Here is a 17,195-nt window from a genome sequence, read left to right on the forward strand (position 1 = left end):
GAATAATCAGTGTTTTATAGTGTATTTTTTATGATTTATCTATTGACAGATGAGTTAATGTGACTCAGTAGAGCGGCTCTGAACATAATTTTATAGAAGCTCCCGACTGTTACACACACTGACCATGTCAAATATCAAATATTCGTTATATTTTATAGTATGTGTATGTTATGTACACTCATTCTAAGTTTTTTTTTTTTTAAATAAGACGAGCCCGTACGTTATACATCTAAACAATTATGATTGATTTTTTCAAATTTAATAAGGAATACTAAATTCAGAAACTATTTTTTTTTTCTACTATAGTTACAATTTTAAAACAACTGTAATGGGTTTGACGGGCTGTCTTTTTCAATTATAATGTTTTCTCTTTCCAAGTGTCCCCAACAGCTACTTCGGATGGAACAAAGATACACTCGTCAAATTCAGTAGCCTGTTTCGTAATAGCGCTAAAGCTGTTTTTACACAACACACGGAAACCATTGTTTCAACGTTTGCTTCTATAATATCTATAGTTTTTTAATTCAAGTGAACAAGTTCTGTATCTAATTGAAGTATTTTGTATTTATGCCTTAGGGTCCTGATTCCCGTACCAAATCGATTATATTTATTGCCTTTTTCTGAGATGAAATTCTTGTCTCGTAAATGATAAAAAAATAAATATTTTGTTATAAGTGGTTATTGTTTTACACCATTAAACCGTAAAATGAGAGTAAACAAAAATTGATCACTATATTAGAGATATCACCAATTTATTGAAAGCTTACCACTATTATTTTGTTTCCGTTCCAGTGAACAGTGGACTATACGAATCGAACTGACGAGATCCAAGGGCAGGCAAGATCTTTCTGACATGGAATAACACGTGAAAACATTGACATGAACTGTCCAATTACTGGAGCAGTCAGATCAGACTATAAGAGTAAGGAAATAGGGAGCGCACCTGTGATTATTTATACAAAATTATTGTTCACGGTAATGTCTCCCGATAAGTAGAATTCTAGAATGGCAATTATAAGCAAAGAAAAACATAGACAAATACTCACATATTACTATTATGCTATTAAATGATGATTCAAAAGTGCTTCTGAAGGCCTACTTAAATAAAATATATGTTGATTTAGATATTTTTGATTGTGAATACATTCAGACTTTATTGTAATGACTGAAATTTTTATTGACATCTCCCCACGTGCCGAGGTTCCCACATGCCAGTTTTGTGTTTTTAGAAGGAAGTTTGTACGAGTGTACAATTGCATACGTATAGTAGGGAATGTTCATTTTATTCTGGATACTCTAAAAAATAATTTTATCCCCGAATTCATTTCATGGAAGGCAATTGTGGTGAATTATTGAGTTCTATTATTCCTGACTCTAAAACAAGAGTTACAGTACGCTTTAAAAAAACATCGTCAAAGTCAAAAGTTGACTACAAACATCTTTATTCAATATAGAAACTTTACATTTTATTGATTATCAAAAATCTACCACTGGTTCAGAAATAAATACCCCGGACCGATTCACTCCTGATCTCGGATCTGTTGTATTTTAATGTCATCTTTAACTAATATTCGTATTGTACAAAAAATAAATAACACAAGTTTGCGTTATTTTAAATAGTCTAAAGGCGGTCATCGCTTACCACACAACGCACAAGCTGTGCAACCAATTAAGTTATGTTTAGTTTAGTAATATACTTTAAATCGACATATGAAAATAGAAGTAAATATTTTCACCATATATATAATTGCCTTATAAAAACTTATTTACAAATCCTAATTTATCTTAGTCGGAGACAGCGCCTATGTGCGTCACTTTATGTTGTAATTCGTAGTACAATTTTGCGGATACCTCCCAGCGTTTAATCAAGTCGAGCTACCTCAGCTAATAAGTTGTGTCCGGGGGCGTTTTGTATATGAGATATACAGTCAACGAGTTTGTTTTAATGTTTAATAAATAGAATCATGTAGACTTGAACAATATTTACTCGACATGTTCTGTTTCATGTCAAGCTATGACTTGTGATATTTTAAAGGTTTTGTTCACAATTTCATAGTTATGATAGATGCATCGCTATTTCGTACTATTTAACTTTACAATGATAAATGTTTTATATATATATTTTAGTTGTTTTGTACGAATATTTTTACATGTTTAAACATAAACTGTTACTTATATCAATGAGTACCTCCAAAGCTTAATTTACAATTATCAATCATTTTCCCTTTCTTTATAAAGTTAAACAGACGGTACGGAATTTTTTCTAATATCTATTAATTAACACACTACATATTTTAAAGATGTAGGCCTAAATCGTAAAAAATATACATATATGTATAAAATATATATAGATTTACAATTTAATCAGTAATTTATAAGCTTTAGTGAAAATAAGTTTGTAACGAATTGAACAAAGATTTTAAATAAATAATATTTTTCTTTCAAACACATATACTTTATATAAATCACTTAATTATCATAAGTATAAGTGTTTTTAAATGTTTATATAGCTAAATAGAATCAATGATAACTACTGCGTAAAATTATTATTCCTTGGGCGATTGTCATCTTCGTTCAATAAGCAAATTAGCCTTATGCTTAACCGAAGGGTGAAATAGGCGTCAGTAATGCAAAAAAAAAAATCTGCTAACATTGTTTAAAAATACTTTTCAAGTACTATTATTAAATAAAAATAAATAAAAGCTATGTTATATGATTTGAAATATAATTACAGTTTACAATGTCATATATAAAACAATTATTGAATGATTATACATGGAAATATAATTAATTAATGATTGCGGAAATCGATGTACTGTTTAATTTATTAAAATTTAATTGAAATATTAATATAACTTTAATGAAACTATTTCTTAATAGATAAATAAACTATCATAAAATAATTAATCAACTTTGAAAACGAACTCACATTAATTAACAACATTTATTAAAACAACTTAATCTTAATTAAATTATCTCAAAAGAATGTTGCTCCGTCTCGTTGAGAATTATTTTAGAATATAAAACCACTTGAAACGAAACTAAGTGTTTATCTTAATACATTTCAAGACGATCTTTCAGCTGCACTGTTTTATTCAAATTGGCTTTAAACAAACGAAGGGAAAAGTAAAACGAACTATAAATCAGAACCGCTGCGAAAATAGTCAGCCGCGGGTTATTCTTTCGTATATAAAGCATGAATTTAGTTGAATATTCATCGTTGTTCGAAAATAAAAGAAATGTTTCTCTTACACTTGGGTATATTTCCTATAATAACCGACTTTGCCGTAAAATAGATGTGAGCTTGTATTATCACGTTAAATAAGGTTTATGAAACGATAAATTTTGTTTGTTTAATTTGCAATGTATGTAACCTGTCATGTTATGAAACAGCTGGGTGAAACATGTTCCAAGTACCTTAAAAATTCTTTCGAGAAGATTTCCATTGAGTGATTTTTCTTCATTGAGAATTTAATACCAGGCAAGCTTTGTTATTGTCAAGTTCTGCATTTTTGTAATAGTTTGTAATCCTGTATTATATAATTATCGTAAAGAAACCTCCATGTGTTGAATATCAAATTAGAGAAGCTGCAAAACTTTTCTCAATGGGAAGCCTTTTGAACAATTACGATACTTTAATAACTCTATCTCTTCTATATCTAAGCCAAGATGGCCCAGTGCTTAGAATGCGTTCATCTTATCAGTTGATAGCGAGTTCAAACCCTAGCAAGCACCACTGAATATGCACGCGCTTATTTTGTGTTTATAATTCATCTCGTGCCCGGCGGTTAAGAAAAACATCGTGAGGTGCCTGCATGTGTCAAATTTCATAGAAATTCTGCTACATGTGTATTCCACTAACCGGCATTAGAACAACCTGGTGGAATCTGTTCCAAATCTTCTCCTCAAAGGGGGAGGCCCAGCAGTGGGAATATTACAGGTTGTTGTTGTACTATATCTATACTCTTAAACATAACTTAAATAATTATAAAGTATGCTCAGTAAATCTTAGTACTATATCTTATGATAGAAAACAAGAAGATATAATCACAGTTCTCGACGTCTGTACTGACGGTACAAGTCTGCGAAAAAATAGCCTTTCTTTGCGGTTGAATTATTTTTCGCAATAAATTTCCCAAGAGATCAAAGATATTACTTATTGAATAGATTAGCCTCATTTGTTTACTTATTAATATACAGAAAATTGTTTATTATAGAGTACTATTTGGTTTAGATGATCTAAATCTACAAATATTATACGTTTATTTTTAATATTAACTGCTTAGACAAATAAAAATAATCATAAATAAAATTTTAACAAAGAGAAAAACCGACTTCAAACAAAACACTATTTTAAAACAAATGAATATGCACGAAAAAGTAATAAAAATAATTGCGTATTCAACATATTTTTTAGAGTCTTCCTAAGTTAAATGAAATGAAAAATATTAGACTACTTAAAAGTCGATTAACGATTATATCATGTAGTTATAATTATTGGTATATTTGGAGCCGGTGTCAGCCACGGTGCCCTTGCCCCAACAATCAAAAGAAAGAAGCGATACGAGCCCCTTGATTGATCCAGTATATTATTGTGTAAAAGGTAATTTGTAAAAAACATATTTGTTAAAGTATTCTCGTATTGTTTTTTGATAGATATACTGTAGGGTTTTATTGGCTGTCACCGACTCCAAATATAACAATAATTATAACTACATGATATAATCGTTAATCGACTTTTAAGTAGTCTAATATTTTTCATTTCATTTAACTTAGGAAGACTCTAAAAAATATGTTGAATACGCAATTATTTTTATTACTTTTTCGTGCATATTCATTTGTTTTAAAATAGTGTTTTGTTTGAAGTCGGTTTTTCTTTTTGTTAAAATTTTATTTATTTTCTGATTTTAAGTGAAGCTGATGTTGACTAACTATTTTTTTTTAATATGGATAGATTAAGCGTTCCGTTTATATGAGTCAGAAACTACTTCGAGGACAATTTCAAAGGAAACTTGCGAATAAAGCAAAAATAGACATTCGAAAATGCGGATTTAATACGTCACGCGGAGTAAACTACAAGGATCCCTCGAAAGAGCTGTAATCGAACTCAGCAAAAAAACTTTGAAAAAGACCAACTATATCACATACACAAAATTTGATTAAAGATAGTAAGAAATTCTGCCCCATATCGCACCCTAACTGCGAGCCGTATAAGAGTTCCATCACTACATCGTATAAAACAAAGTCGCTTTCTCTGTCCCTATATCTTTAAATCTACGCAACGGATTTTGATGCGGTTTTTTTTTTAAAGATAGTGTGATTCAAGGGGAAGGTTTGTGTATATAATACATGAACAATATAGTAAAGAAACACTGATAATTTTAGAAGTTTGCGATGTGATGTCGTATATAAACAAATTCTGTAGTATATTTAGTATCAGTATTGCACCCGTGCGAAGCCGGGGTGGGTAGCTAGTTGATTATAATATTCGACTATGATAATTACATAAACATAACCACATTACGGAAGGTGACTCAAATATCCAAATAACCTATAAATAAAAGATTCGACTGAGTATCGCTAACGTGCTCCTCAGAATTGTTCCGTTCCCTTCCGTTCCGTTACTTTGTCATGGATCCTGTGCTCAGAACCTTACCAAACTTTCACCAAATTACCCTTGAAGTATATATTTTATAATAAAAAAAGAAGTATCAAAATTGGTTAACGTGATTTTCAGTTATTCACCGATTTGTCGCGCATATACATTATGCAAATTTAAGACTTATGTCGTTTTCATATGGATACCATCATCGGAAAAAAAATTAAAAAAAATGGGACCCCACGGGAAGCACTACCTTTCAAACAAAAAAAAAATTATCAAAATCGGTCCACCCAGTGAAAAGTTATGAGGTAACAAACATAAAAAAAAAAAAAAAAAAAAAAAATACAGACGAATTGATAACCTCCTCCTTTTGGAAGTCGGTTGAAAATATACGCCGTTTCAGTAAAATCTTACAGTCGTTTTTATATAACCTGATTATGTAAGAATCAATTAAATTAAATTTACTACTGATCTGGAATGTAAACTCTGCAAATTATTTACTTTTTCAAGAAATAAGATAGAAGTGTTAAATAAATACAATTGAATATGTATTATTTTTATATGAAAAAGGTATCTAATGGGTAGTGATCACCAGTGTTGGTGAGTGGTCGTGCTGCAAGGATTATTATTATAACCCATTGGCTTTGGGAGCTAAGATGCTACGTTCTTTGGGTCCCTTTAAATCAAAAAGTGCCGTTGTTTGGTGATATAATATAATTGAAATGGAACCATTTTACGTAAATTATTATTTATGCCTTATGAATATCTTCGAATACCAATTACACGCTATTTTATGATCTATTTCTTTTTTTATATTTCATCGAGTAATAAGATTTATCTCGATGTATTTATAATATTTATTATTTGTTTTTATTATTTGTTTAGTTTTTATCAAAGCTTTCCGATGGATATTTTTTGTATGGATAAATATATAAATATGAGAAAACATCACATACATTACTCTGATCCCAATGTAAGTAGCTAAAGCACTTGTGTTATGGAAAATCAGAAATAACGACGGTACCACAGACACCCGGCCACCCAAGACAACATAGAAAACTAATATACTACATCGTCTCGGCCGGGAATCAACCCTGGGACCTCGGAGTGGCGTAACCATGAAAACCGGTGTACACACCACTCGACCACAGTGATCGTCTTATTTAAACCCGTTCAGTAATATATGAAAGGATATCTTATAAATAGTAATATATTTTGGATATTGCTATTAATAAGATATCCGTGAATATTTAACTGAACGAGTCTTATATATCGAGTCATATATATATATGTATATATATATATGCCTAACTTAGCTATTTTTTTTCACAAATGATCGTCACTTGTTTTCGCAATGGTAGCATTTAAAAAGAAGTCCTGTGACGTTCGCTGAAGGGACGGAAAGAGTACCCCTGTTTTTTAGTGGGTATTCCGTATGTCCTGGGCACCAGCGATCCCCACTCAAGTTGGAGGAAATGCGTTTATCCAAGCTAAAGCCTCACCTTTATTTAAAACTAATAAAGGTACCTGCAGTAGATAGGGATCTAAGTATAAGTTTGAAATTATATTATTAAAGATGAAACCTAACATATTTCATCTAATAAAACTGAACTGGATTATTAAAATCGCCAGCACCGAAAGTGTGAGCAAAATTTCAGCTCAATCGGCCGAGTAGAATTGGTTTAAAATTCAGTTATAAACTTTGGCTCGCACATACTAACAAGCGAAGTAATATGAAAACATTTACATAAAATCTTTATTTATATTAATTGGACGTTGGCGTTGGCTATTAAATAGTATAGTATTATATACTGTATATATATACTAATATTTTATTCCCGTCTGTTACCTCTTCATGATTTACTTGGTAGGACTTTGTGCCCATCTGGGTAGGTACCAAACCACTTATCAGATATTCTATTGCCAAACAACAGTGCTTAGAATTGTTGTGTTCCGGTTTGAAGCATGAGTTAGCCAGTGCAACTACAGACACATAACATCTTAGTTTCCAAAGTTGGTGGCGCATTGGCGATGTAAGGAATGGTAATAATATTTCATACAGCTCCATTATTTTTGGGCGGTGGTGACCACTTATCGTCAGGTGGCCTATATGCTGGTTCGTCAATCTATACCATAAAATATATGATATGAAGATAGCTTGAGCTCCCGGAAAAGGACATACACGACGTTTTAAATTTACTCCTTACCTCGGGTTAAAACGTTATGGGTTCTACGCTACAGGTATTTTTAAAAAGCGAGTGAATAAGTAGGTAAAGCCGCAGGTTCAGGTAGTATGATATGTTCGTGTAAATTACTGGGCTAATATACTCTAAGTCATTAATAAGTATAATGGTAGCGCTAGGTAATAATAGTTTTTTTTTTGTCTCAAATCGTTTTAATCTTAATGAGGATTTTATTACACTTTTTTTTTACTTCTAGTTTTATTTCTTTTGCGTTGAAATAAACGTCAAACGCACAATCCTCTTTAAATAATTTGCCATCCAAAGTTTTGTTAGATCAACAAATTATTGACTTTTAAATAGAAATTATTCACATAATATTTTATGAAAAGAAAATAAATTATGTAGTTATATTTATAATGGGATATAACGTTTAAACTTACATTTGATTCCACGAATGACGTTATATTTTTAGCTTATATAGCATATAATATAAATATATTATTTTATTACAAATCAACACCCACAAATACACATATGTAGATACTCCTTGGTGAAAATGAAAATGAAGACTTAGTCCAGCTATGGGAGATTTACAGACTGTTACTTTAAATCAAAATATTCTAAGAGATGAATATAATGCTACCACGGGCTCGGAAAGCAGACTCTCGAGGACAAGTTACTCTAGCTACTCATTTTTGATGGAACTTACACAGGTTACTCTTCTCGATTAATCGACAATTAAAATGATATGAATCAATCTTTGACTGAGATTCATCCATTAACTATTGTAACTATTATCTATCTCTAAAATGAAAATTAAAAAGCATTTGTAAAAACCGTCGAATCTAAAATTGAAAAAGCTGTGTGATCTTTTTTATTCAACAACACACACTAACGATACCGACCGAACGTATTCTCTGTGTTCAGGTAAGAAAAACTCCATAAATCGGATCCCAAGCGACACGTGACTGAATAGAATAGGTCACTATACAAAAGTCAGGTCCGCCGGGAGCGACCCGCGGCGTTAACGGGGAACGATCTAACAGTTTACAAGTGGGCTTAACTGTGCGTGCATTGAAAACATCCAAAGTTTTATTTACAGTGTTCGATGACATTTAAGCACTTTTTAATATCGTATTTGCTATGACTGGATCATATATATGAGACCATATGGTATATGAAGGTCTTGAGTATGGATGTGGATGTAAAGGTAGAGGATGACGTTTGGGATATGCAGGAGGATGATGATGATGCTATGACTAGAAACCAGTATTGTCAAGGCACAAGAATGTATGTTTTTACTTTAACCTTCAATAATCTTATTATCCTATAAATTAACCTTAAATTATTTAGAACGAGCGACCCTAAACATTCTACAGAATTAGTTTATTGATGACATTACATTTGAAACTTATCAGTGTTTTTTGTCGTATACAAAAACCTTAAATTACTCTTTCTATTGAAAAACACCGCATCATAATCTGTTGCATAATTTTAAAAATTAAACATACGGACAGACAACGGTAAGCGACTTTGTTTTATACTATGAAATGAATCTTACGAATTATTTGAACATACCACTAATTACTACTACGAAACATAAAAATTACGATAATACATGAAATCGTTGGAAATATTTTTGGTTATTCTCAGAAATTCCCGTCTTTTCCGGTGAAAATATCACTCGTTATCGATCCCCGAATATATACGAACGTCGACTGTGTTCCTGCGGAGTTTCATATCGTTAAAACTTTAAACCACATAGATATCTATTCAATGTGTAAATTTTAATAATGAGGTTACTGTTCTATTGTTATGAAGATGCTGCTAAAAATAAATTCAAATAACCGTAATATTTACTACAAATAAATTTATAATATAATAATAATAATAGTCTAGTTAAACGAAATCTATATAATCGGACTTTGGGATCGGTTGAGACTCCAAGCCTTTTCTTCAAAGTAGTTTGTTTAGTGGGACTTTATATATATATATATATATATATATATATATATATATATATATATATATATATATATATATATATATTGTTATATATTAACTATTTTTAGGAGATTTAGAATAAACATTTTTTCAATTTAAAAATGGGACACAATAAATTATATCTCTAGTTTGATTAATCGTTGTAGCATTCATTACCACTGTAACAAATAACAAAACAATTAAGCTACACAAAATTTTCAGGGATGTAAGTAACTGGACGAGATCTGTTAAGAGTCTTTATTTAAGGATTTTTTTTTTGTAAAATGTTATATTGAGAGGCAATTAGCTACAAATTTGTTACAAGTTATGCACGTAAATTTGCGTTGCTTGCATTGATGATTGATTGTGATGATGTAACGCGCCTGCATATGTCGAATTTTTCGCCGCAGTATCTCTTCTCTGAGTAAGTGTATGTAACACACACACAAAATATATTTATTTTATTAACGTAATCATATGTTTGAATATATTTTACTCCAGATATATTTATTGGATTTCCTTAATTATAAACTCTTTCAATGCTTTACACCAGTCTGTCGTACATTTGAGTTTATTTTATACGAGTATATTTCTACTGAAATATATATTTGAATGAGGCTTAATTAATGATGTACATTTACCTGCATATTAACAGGCTTTTATAAACATCTCAAAACTCTAATGGTTTTAAAAACGCATGGCAACTTTTAAGCATTCTATTATGGCAGAGTTTTAACTTTTTATTTCTTGTCGTTTATAGTTTGTGAAGTATTTTAACAAAATTATATAACTGCGAGCACTACATTGGAGAATACATTAACAAAACTAGAATATACCTTCATAAGGTATAAAGACCGAACTAAAAGGGTTGCGTTTTTATCATTATTTAATATTAACAAATAAACGAAACAAAAATTATCATTGAATAAATGATATAACTTTTGTTGTATTGTCTTAGATACATTACCTATAGCAAATATATGAATTGAAAATAAGCAGGATGTGCATAATTAGGGCGCCATTTTGAGGTCATATCGGATCGGCTAAGACAGCATACTAAGACAGCATGTCAAAATCAAATCAACTTAATACCATATTTAAGTAGGCTCATGAAAGCACTTTGAATCATCGCATAGCTATTCGTATTAGTCGTATTTAATTAAATTGAAAGCTACCATCTATTCGGAAAGTAGATTCTAGCGAGGAGCACAGACAAGAAACTTAGTAGTTACTCATTTCCACCATTTTAATTACGATTATTAAACGAAGCGAGACGAGGTTTCTCAGTGACTAGAACGCGTGCATCTTAACCGATGATTTCGGGTTCAAACCCAGGCAAGCATCACTGAATATCCATGTGCTTTTAATTTGTGTTTATAATCTCTTTCTCGGCGGTGAAAGGAAAACATCGTGAGGAAAGCTGCATGTGTCAAATTTCATAGAAATTATTCCACATGTGTTTTCCAACCTGCATTGGAACAGCGTGGTGGAATATGTATACGGAATATCTTCTCGTCAAAGGGAGCTGTTGTTGGTCTTGTTGTTATTTAACAAACTACAGAAAACTTGTATATTTTTTTTACTCATTTCATCTGTATAACGTAAAGACCGGGAATATTATTTTCTTGGCTGTTCTCTCGATATCAGGATTAATAAATTATTTAATTCTTGTTAGAGTATTGTACTATTCATAAAAATATGAGAGATTCGTTCTCGACAAAGAAATAAATATAAATGCATTTGTTTCGTGTAATTTGCCTTTAAAATATAAAATGAAAATTTAACTATTCGAAAAATGTATAAATTTTTGGAATATGTAACAATTACTATATAATTCATTTGAGATTTGCAAACTTGAATTAGTTGTACATTTTGCTTAAGCTACAATCCAATTATTTTTAATATATTTTAGTGTGGTATTCCAATTTGAAGGAATAATAAGCTTGATTTGCGAGATTTAATATCACCGTTATTCTAGCTAGAGTAGAGGTCTAAATATATTAACTGGATATATAGGCAAATGACTTTTAAGTATTGGAGTCTAAACGCAAAGATGACCGATACGGTCAGAGGGATTGCACTGCACTGGTATGGCCCGAAAGAAGTCCCTGTCATGCCTCATTTGATGGAACCAAGTTTATAAGAGGAGAGGAACCCGAATGATAGTAGATAATTCTAATTTGCCGAAGAAGTGTGCTATGGAGCTTATGAACAGGTTAAATTTGTATCATTTGCTATTCAATCGTGATTCATTTTTTTTCTAAATAATCCCAAGATTCTGGATTTACTTTCATTTTGAGCATAAAACAGTACCCGAGCTCTTCATCGATGTAAACGTTGCTTTGATTGTTCGATTATATTTAGCTGTAAAAATATTTATATATATTAAATTTTATAATGAAATAAAGTTCGAAGTAAATATTCTAAGATACAAGATAAGCTAAAACCCTGAAGCTGATTCCAAGCTAATGCAGATTAATAATGCTTTACTGCATAATCTCTTTGCACAAGTATCTTAACTAATGAGCAGTTCAGAGGAGCGTTGCGCCATTTCATGCTTACGTCGAATTGGTTGTTTGATTTCAATTAGTTTATGATTCTAGGTGTTATTTAAATAAAAATTACAAGAGGTAAACGTCACTTCTAGCTTCAGTTATTACCTTATAATATTGATTACTATTATAATCAATATTATTATAGGGTCGATATTGTATGTGATAGCTTCACTTTAAAAAGTTAAATGACGATTCAAAACAGCCTACTTGAATAAAGTATATTTAGATTTTTTTTAATGTATTTTAAATTTATTTCTTATAGATAAAAACGAAAACAATATACAAGATATTGTTATTTTTATAATCTTCCCTATTTTATATAAAAATCACCAAACACTTAATTTTGTTTGCAGAGCAGATGCAGCAGATAAAAGAGGCCTGGAATATTACACATGAGGAGATTCCGAAGCACGAATTTATTTTGGTACCTAGAAATTTTCCAAGGCATCGAGGCACAGTTATCAGATAATGCACATCTTTTCTGCAAAGCTACACTATGTACTTTTAAATACGTTTCTGTGGTACCAATGCAGTCGTAACTTTTCGTAGAACAAAATCAAAAAGCATAGCATTGGGGAAGCCTTCATATTTGTGCCAATTTGAGTGGAATCACTTGGGCACGGTCTTTATTCAAGGTAATTTCAAAATGGCTCATCGAGTTGATTGGGGCCCACGAGCTGGCAACTACTTCAGTAAGTATAAGTTTGGGCATACAAACGAAAAACGCTGCCAGTTCTTTGGGTTCTCGATGTATTGGCAAATTTGTTCGAATCGATATTATTCTTATATTTATATCTTGGTAGACGTCATTTGCACCAGAAAAAGGTTATTAAAAAACAAAAACATATAAAAAACAATAATAGTTTCTTTAGGTATTTACATTCAGATTTTTCTGTTATGTTTTTTATAAGAAAAGAAAATAAATAATTCGCAATTTTGGACATTTCTAATTGTATTTAATAAAGTTTCAAATGAAACGATATTTAAATTTGAAATTAGAACATTAAAATTTAGGTGTTGTAATATTAAAGTTTAATCAACTAATTAACATCTAACATTACACTCCTTGGAGACTAAGCGTTACCTACATTATTTTCATTTTTGTAAATTAAAAGGTTTTTAGAGGACGTACACTGTAACCATACGATTTTTGTTTGTTTCAAAATTATATTCCGATATAATTTTTTGAGAGCCGAGGTGGCCCAGTGGTTAGAACGCGTGCATCTTAACCGATGATTGCAGGTACAAACCCAGGCAAGCACCACTATATAAATATATGTGCTTAATTTGTGTTTATAATTCATCTCGTGCTTAGCAGTGAAGAAAAACATCGTGATGTAACCTGCATGTGTGTATCCCAGCAGTGGGAAATTTACAGGCTGTTACTTTACTTTTCTTACTTTATAATTTTTGATGTCAAATTTTAAGGTTAAAACTACAGACATATGCTTATTATCTCAGTATCTTAATTACATGATGATATTACTTATAATATTATTCAGGGGGTGATTTGTTAAACAATGCTGTGTTCTTCTAGAATATAATAATAGGGAAGAATCAATGCCCAATGGTAGCCAAATGTTTTTATTATAGCTGCTCCGCTTGTTTTGATGGTCAGTTGATGTTACCATGGGTTAAATCATCATTGTTTCATGTGATGCTCTCTGAGCAATTAAGGAAAACACCTGTAGGAAACTTAAATATGTTAGAACGAATTTTGACAAACATCGCCTAGACTTTAAACGATCAATGTGGAGAAAAATATTGTAATATGTCAAAAGTAACTTTCTATTTTACTGATTCTGATCCTCCCACTGATCAGGACAGCTATGCGATCGTTCGAGACCGTCCCATGATATTCTCAGCTAGTGGCATGGCGGAGCATAGAGGACAAAAAAGTAAAGGAGTTCCTTTATACATATATTTTTTTTTTAAGATAGTCGTTCTACCCCAGTGTAACGTTCTAGCGTTTCACGTTTTTAGTCCTAGGTATAAAACTAAGATCAAATACATATGATATGTTAGTTTGTTTGTACATAATATATCTTAGTTGTTATAGATTATAGCATACATTAAACTATTATCGTTTACGCCATAATACTAAATATTAATCGGTTCCGTATTTCAATCAATCTCGTGTAAGGTGCCATCTGCGCCTATTGTGCTATTGTTGCTATTCGCAGCATCCGTGCGCTTGACGTGTCTCCCCTTATTTGCTTTTAAGAGGCGATTTTAATCTATACAACTATAGGGTTAAAGACTAAATTGGTATAGCTCTATTGTGTCACGCGTACATTGTTCGAATTGTTATGTTTCGGAAATGTATTGTAAAAACTACATAGGGTTGTTTAAATGCGTATGAGAGACGTGGAAAAGTTGAAAATAAAATGGAAATATTTTGACTTACATGTCTTTTTAACTGTTTTATATAAACAATTAATATGTATAAAGATATATGCCAATGAAAGTAATGAAGATGAATATTAATTTAATCAGGTATTTTAGAGAATTATATCTACAAATTTACTAAATAATGGCTATAAGCAAACTAAACGAATGAAGAATTAAAAAAAAAAACAGTTTACATCAAAATATATCTCGAGTATATTTTGGGAAAATTTTGCTATAACTCGTAAACTACAGGATTTGGACATTCACGAATGCTTGAAATATTTATCTCTATAGTAATACTGCAAGGATCATTTGACGTATACTTGACATTTCGCTGTCATCCTCTAGATAGGAGAACCAATTTTATATTTTCCACTTCTATCATTTTGAAATATTAAATTTAAATTCATTGCTACATAGAATATATGTAAGAAACATCTACGAAGGATAAAAGGTGTAGGATTATTATTTGTTGAATTTCTTACTGCAAATTCAAATTTAGAATATTACTTTTAAAGACAAATCAAGATTAGAACATTTCTTTGTCTTTCTTAACTTTTCAACACGTAAAATACAAAGTTATATAAGTTTAATACACTTTCATGTAAAATATAGCCATATTTAGCCGTATTTACAGTTGAGTTTTATGAGCAATTATTAATATATTGACCTTTTATAGATAAGTTACTATTTTGAGCAGTAACAGAATGTTAAGTAGAAAGTATTTACCGTCATCGTGTTCGTCTTATTTTTATACCAGTAGTCTCGATTTATAATTGTCATTTGCAAATTCGTTAAAAGGTATCGTTTCGGAATATCGATCCTGTGATATACACAGGGATTAATGTAATGAAAATATTGATAGAGATAGTAATATAAATCACTAATAAAATCAATTTGCGATATTCGCGAAGTCCATATAGTTTTATTTCGAAATATATATACATGTGTCAAGGATTATTCTTAATTTATTTGGGGTGACAGAATATGTGGCGCCCACAAGATTTTCTTCCACGAAAATAAGAATTATATAAATAAAAATAGCAAATACATAACCATTATAGGTTAGCTCATAGTTTTCATATTTATTTTAGAGATTTTTCAAAGATGATTCTTTAGACTTTTAAAATTAATATTTTGCAAAGACTTGTACATAAATGTTTGACTACGACGAATTGCTGAGTAGCCCGTTTGGGTATATTTATGGGCTTTTTAAATTCTTACTCAGCAAGTATTATTTAGATATTGAAGCCGTAATAAATATTAATCATTCCTTAAATCAAATATTCAACTTTGGGAACTTAAAAGTAATATCCCCTGTGCCCGCGTCTGGGAGTCTCTCAATTGGAATGTATTCCAAATACTAAATATTGCTGTTATACATATATAAAGCCGTACCACCAAGTGCAATTATTTTCGTTAGTAAAAGAAAGCCCAGATTGTACTCTCTGCTCCGCGCGGTTTTCCTCGTGACAACCTTTACTACCCTGCAAGTTGTAGCGTGATGTTATGAAGGCTTTAACCGTTTTTGATACAAGCAATCTAACGATTTTTTTTTTGAGTAGACTTTTCCTGATATTAGCGCGTTCAAATACATAAAGTTATCAGATTTACATTTAAGTATGCATTTTATTTAAATATTTCCTTTTCTCCAAATATAGTGCTTTATAATATTTTTATTTATAACTTAAAAATAAATTTATTTTATTTGTAATAATAAGTTATGAATATCGTAAATATTTATTAGTTTTGTCATATAAATATTTAAGACAAAACTAATTAATTCTATTAATTTTATTCAATACATATTATATAATTTATTATTCAACTATACGATATAATAATAATAATATGCTTTATTGCTTTTTAAATCATATCTTATTAGTATTAAGTACTTAAGCGTATCACATAAAACTCTAAGATCTAAATAATTTAGTAATAAAGAAAAATTATAGATGTATCCTCTTCAAATAAATTATTCACAAAGTTTCCTTACTCACAATAACTTAGTTAACGTAAAGTTAAAATAAAAACAACGTACCTTTTAAAACACATCCTAAAAATCCCAGACGAAAACACTAACAATCCTTAAAACTCAATTCTCATAACAAAACACGATAGAACCAAACAAAAACACGACGAAAGTTCGAAACTTTTGCCGGCCAGAGTGTTACTGAAGAGATACGCGTGCACAGTGCACGGCGGCCAGCGGACTACTGAATATTTCCCATACACCCAACCGTACCGCGTACCGCCAAAAGGATTCACTTGGTTACATAGTAAGATCGAAATTTGAACGCAGTTAGGGCGCTCACTAAGACAGATCGTAGGCTATTTAGCGTGTGAATACGACGCATGCGCCATTAGTGCAAGCTGCATTACCTAGCTTTTTGGTTCTGATACTAATTCCCTCTCCGTCAGACATTTCTGTCGGATTATATTACCTTATTATATTATACTAGTTATGACATGATGAGAATG

At 30.8% G+C, this 17,195-nt stretch overlaps 1 protein-coding gene across 3 annotated transcripts in view; it reads right to left on the reverse strand.

The window, feature by feature from the left end:
• LOC124530763 (lachesin-like) overlaps window positions 1–16,917 on the reverse strand; it is a 79,249-nt gene extending 62,332 nt beyond the window's left edge. For all 3 annotated transcript variants that reach the window (XM_047105038.1, XM_047105039.1, XM_047105037.1), the window contains exon 1: window positions 16,756–16,917. The gene's annotated coding sequence lies outside the window, so the exon portion shown is untranslated. The remainder of the gene's footprint in view (window positions 1–16,755) is intronic.
• Window positions 16,918–17,195: the final 278 nt, after the last annotated feature.

Source organism: Vanessa cardui, chromosome 6 (genome assembly GCF_905220365.1).
Source record: "Vanessa cardui chromosome 6, ilVanCard2.1, whole genome shotgun sequence".
In the NCBI taxonomy this organism is placed as follows: Eukaryota; Metazoa; Arthropoda; class Insecta; order Lepidoptera; family Nymphalidae; genus Vanessa; species Vanessa cardui.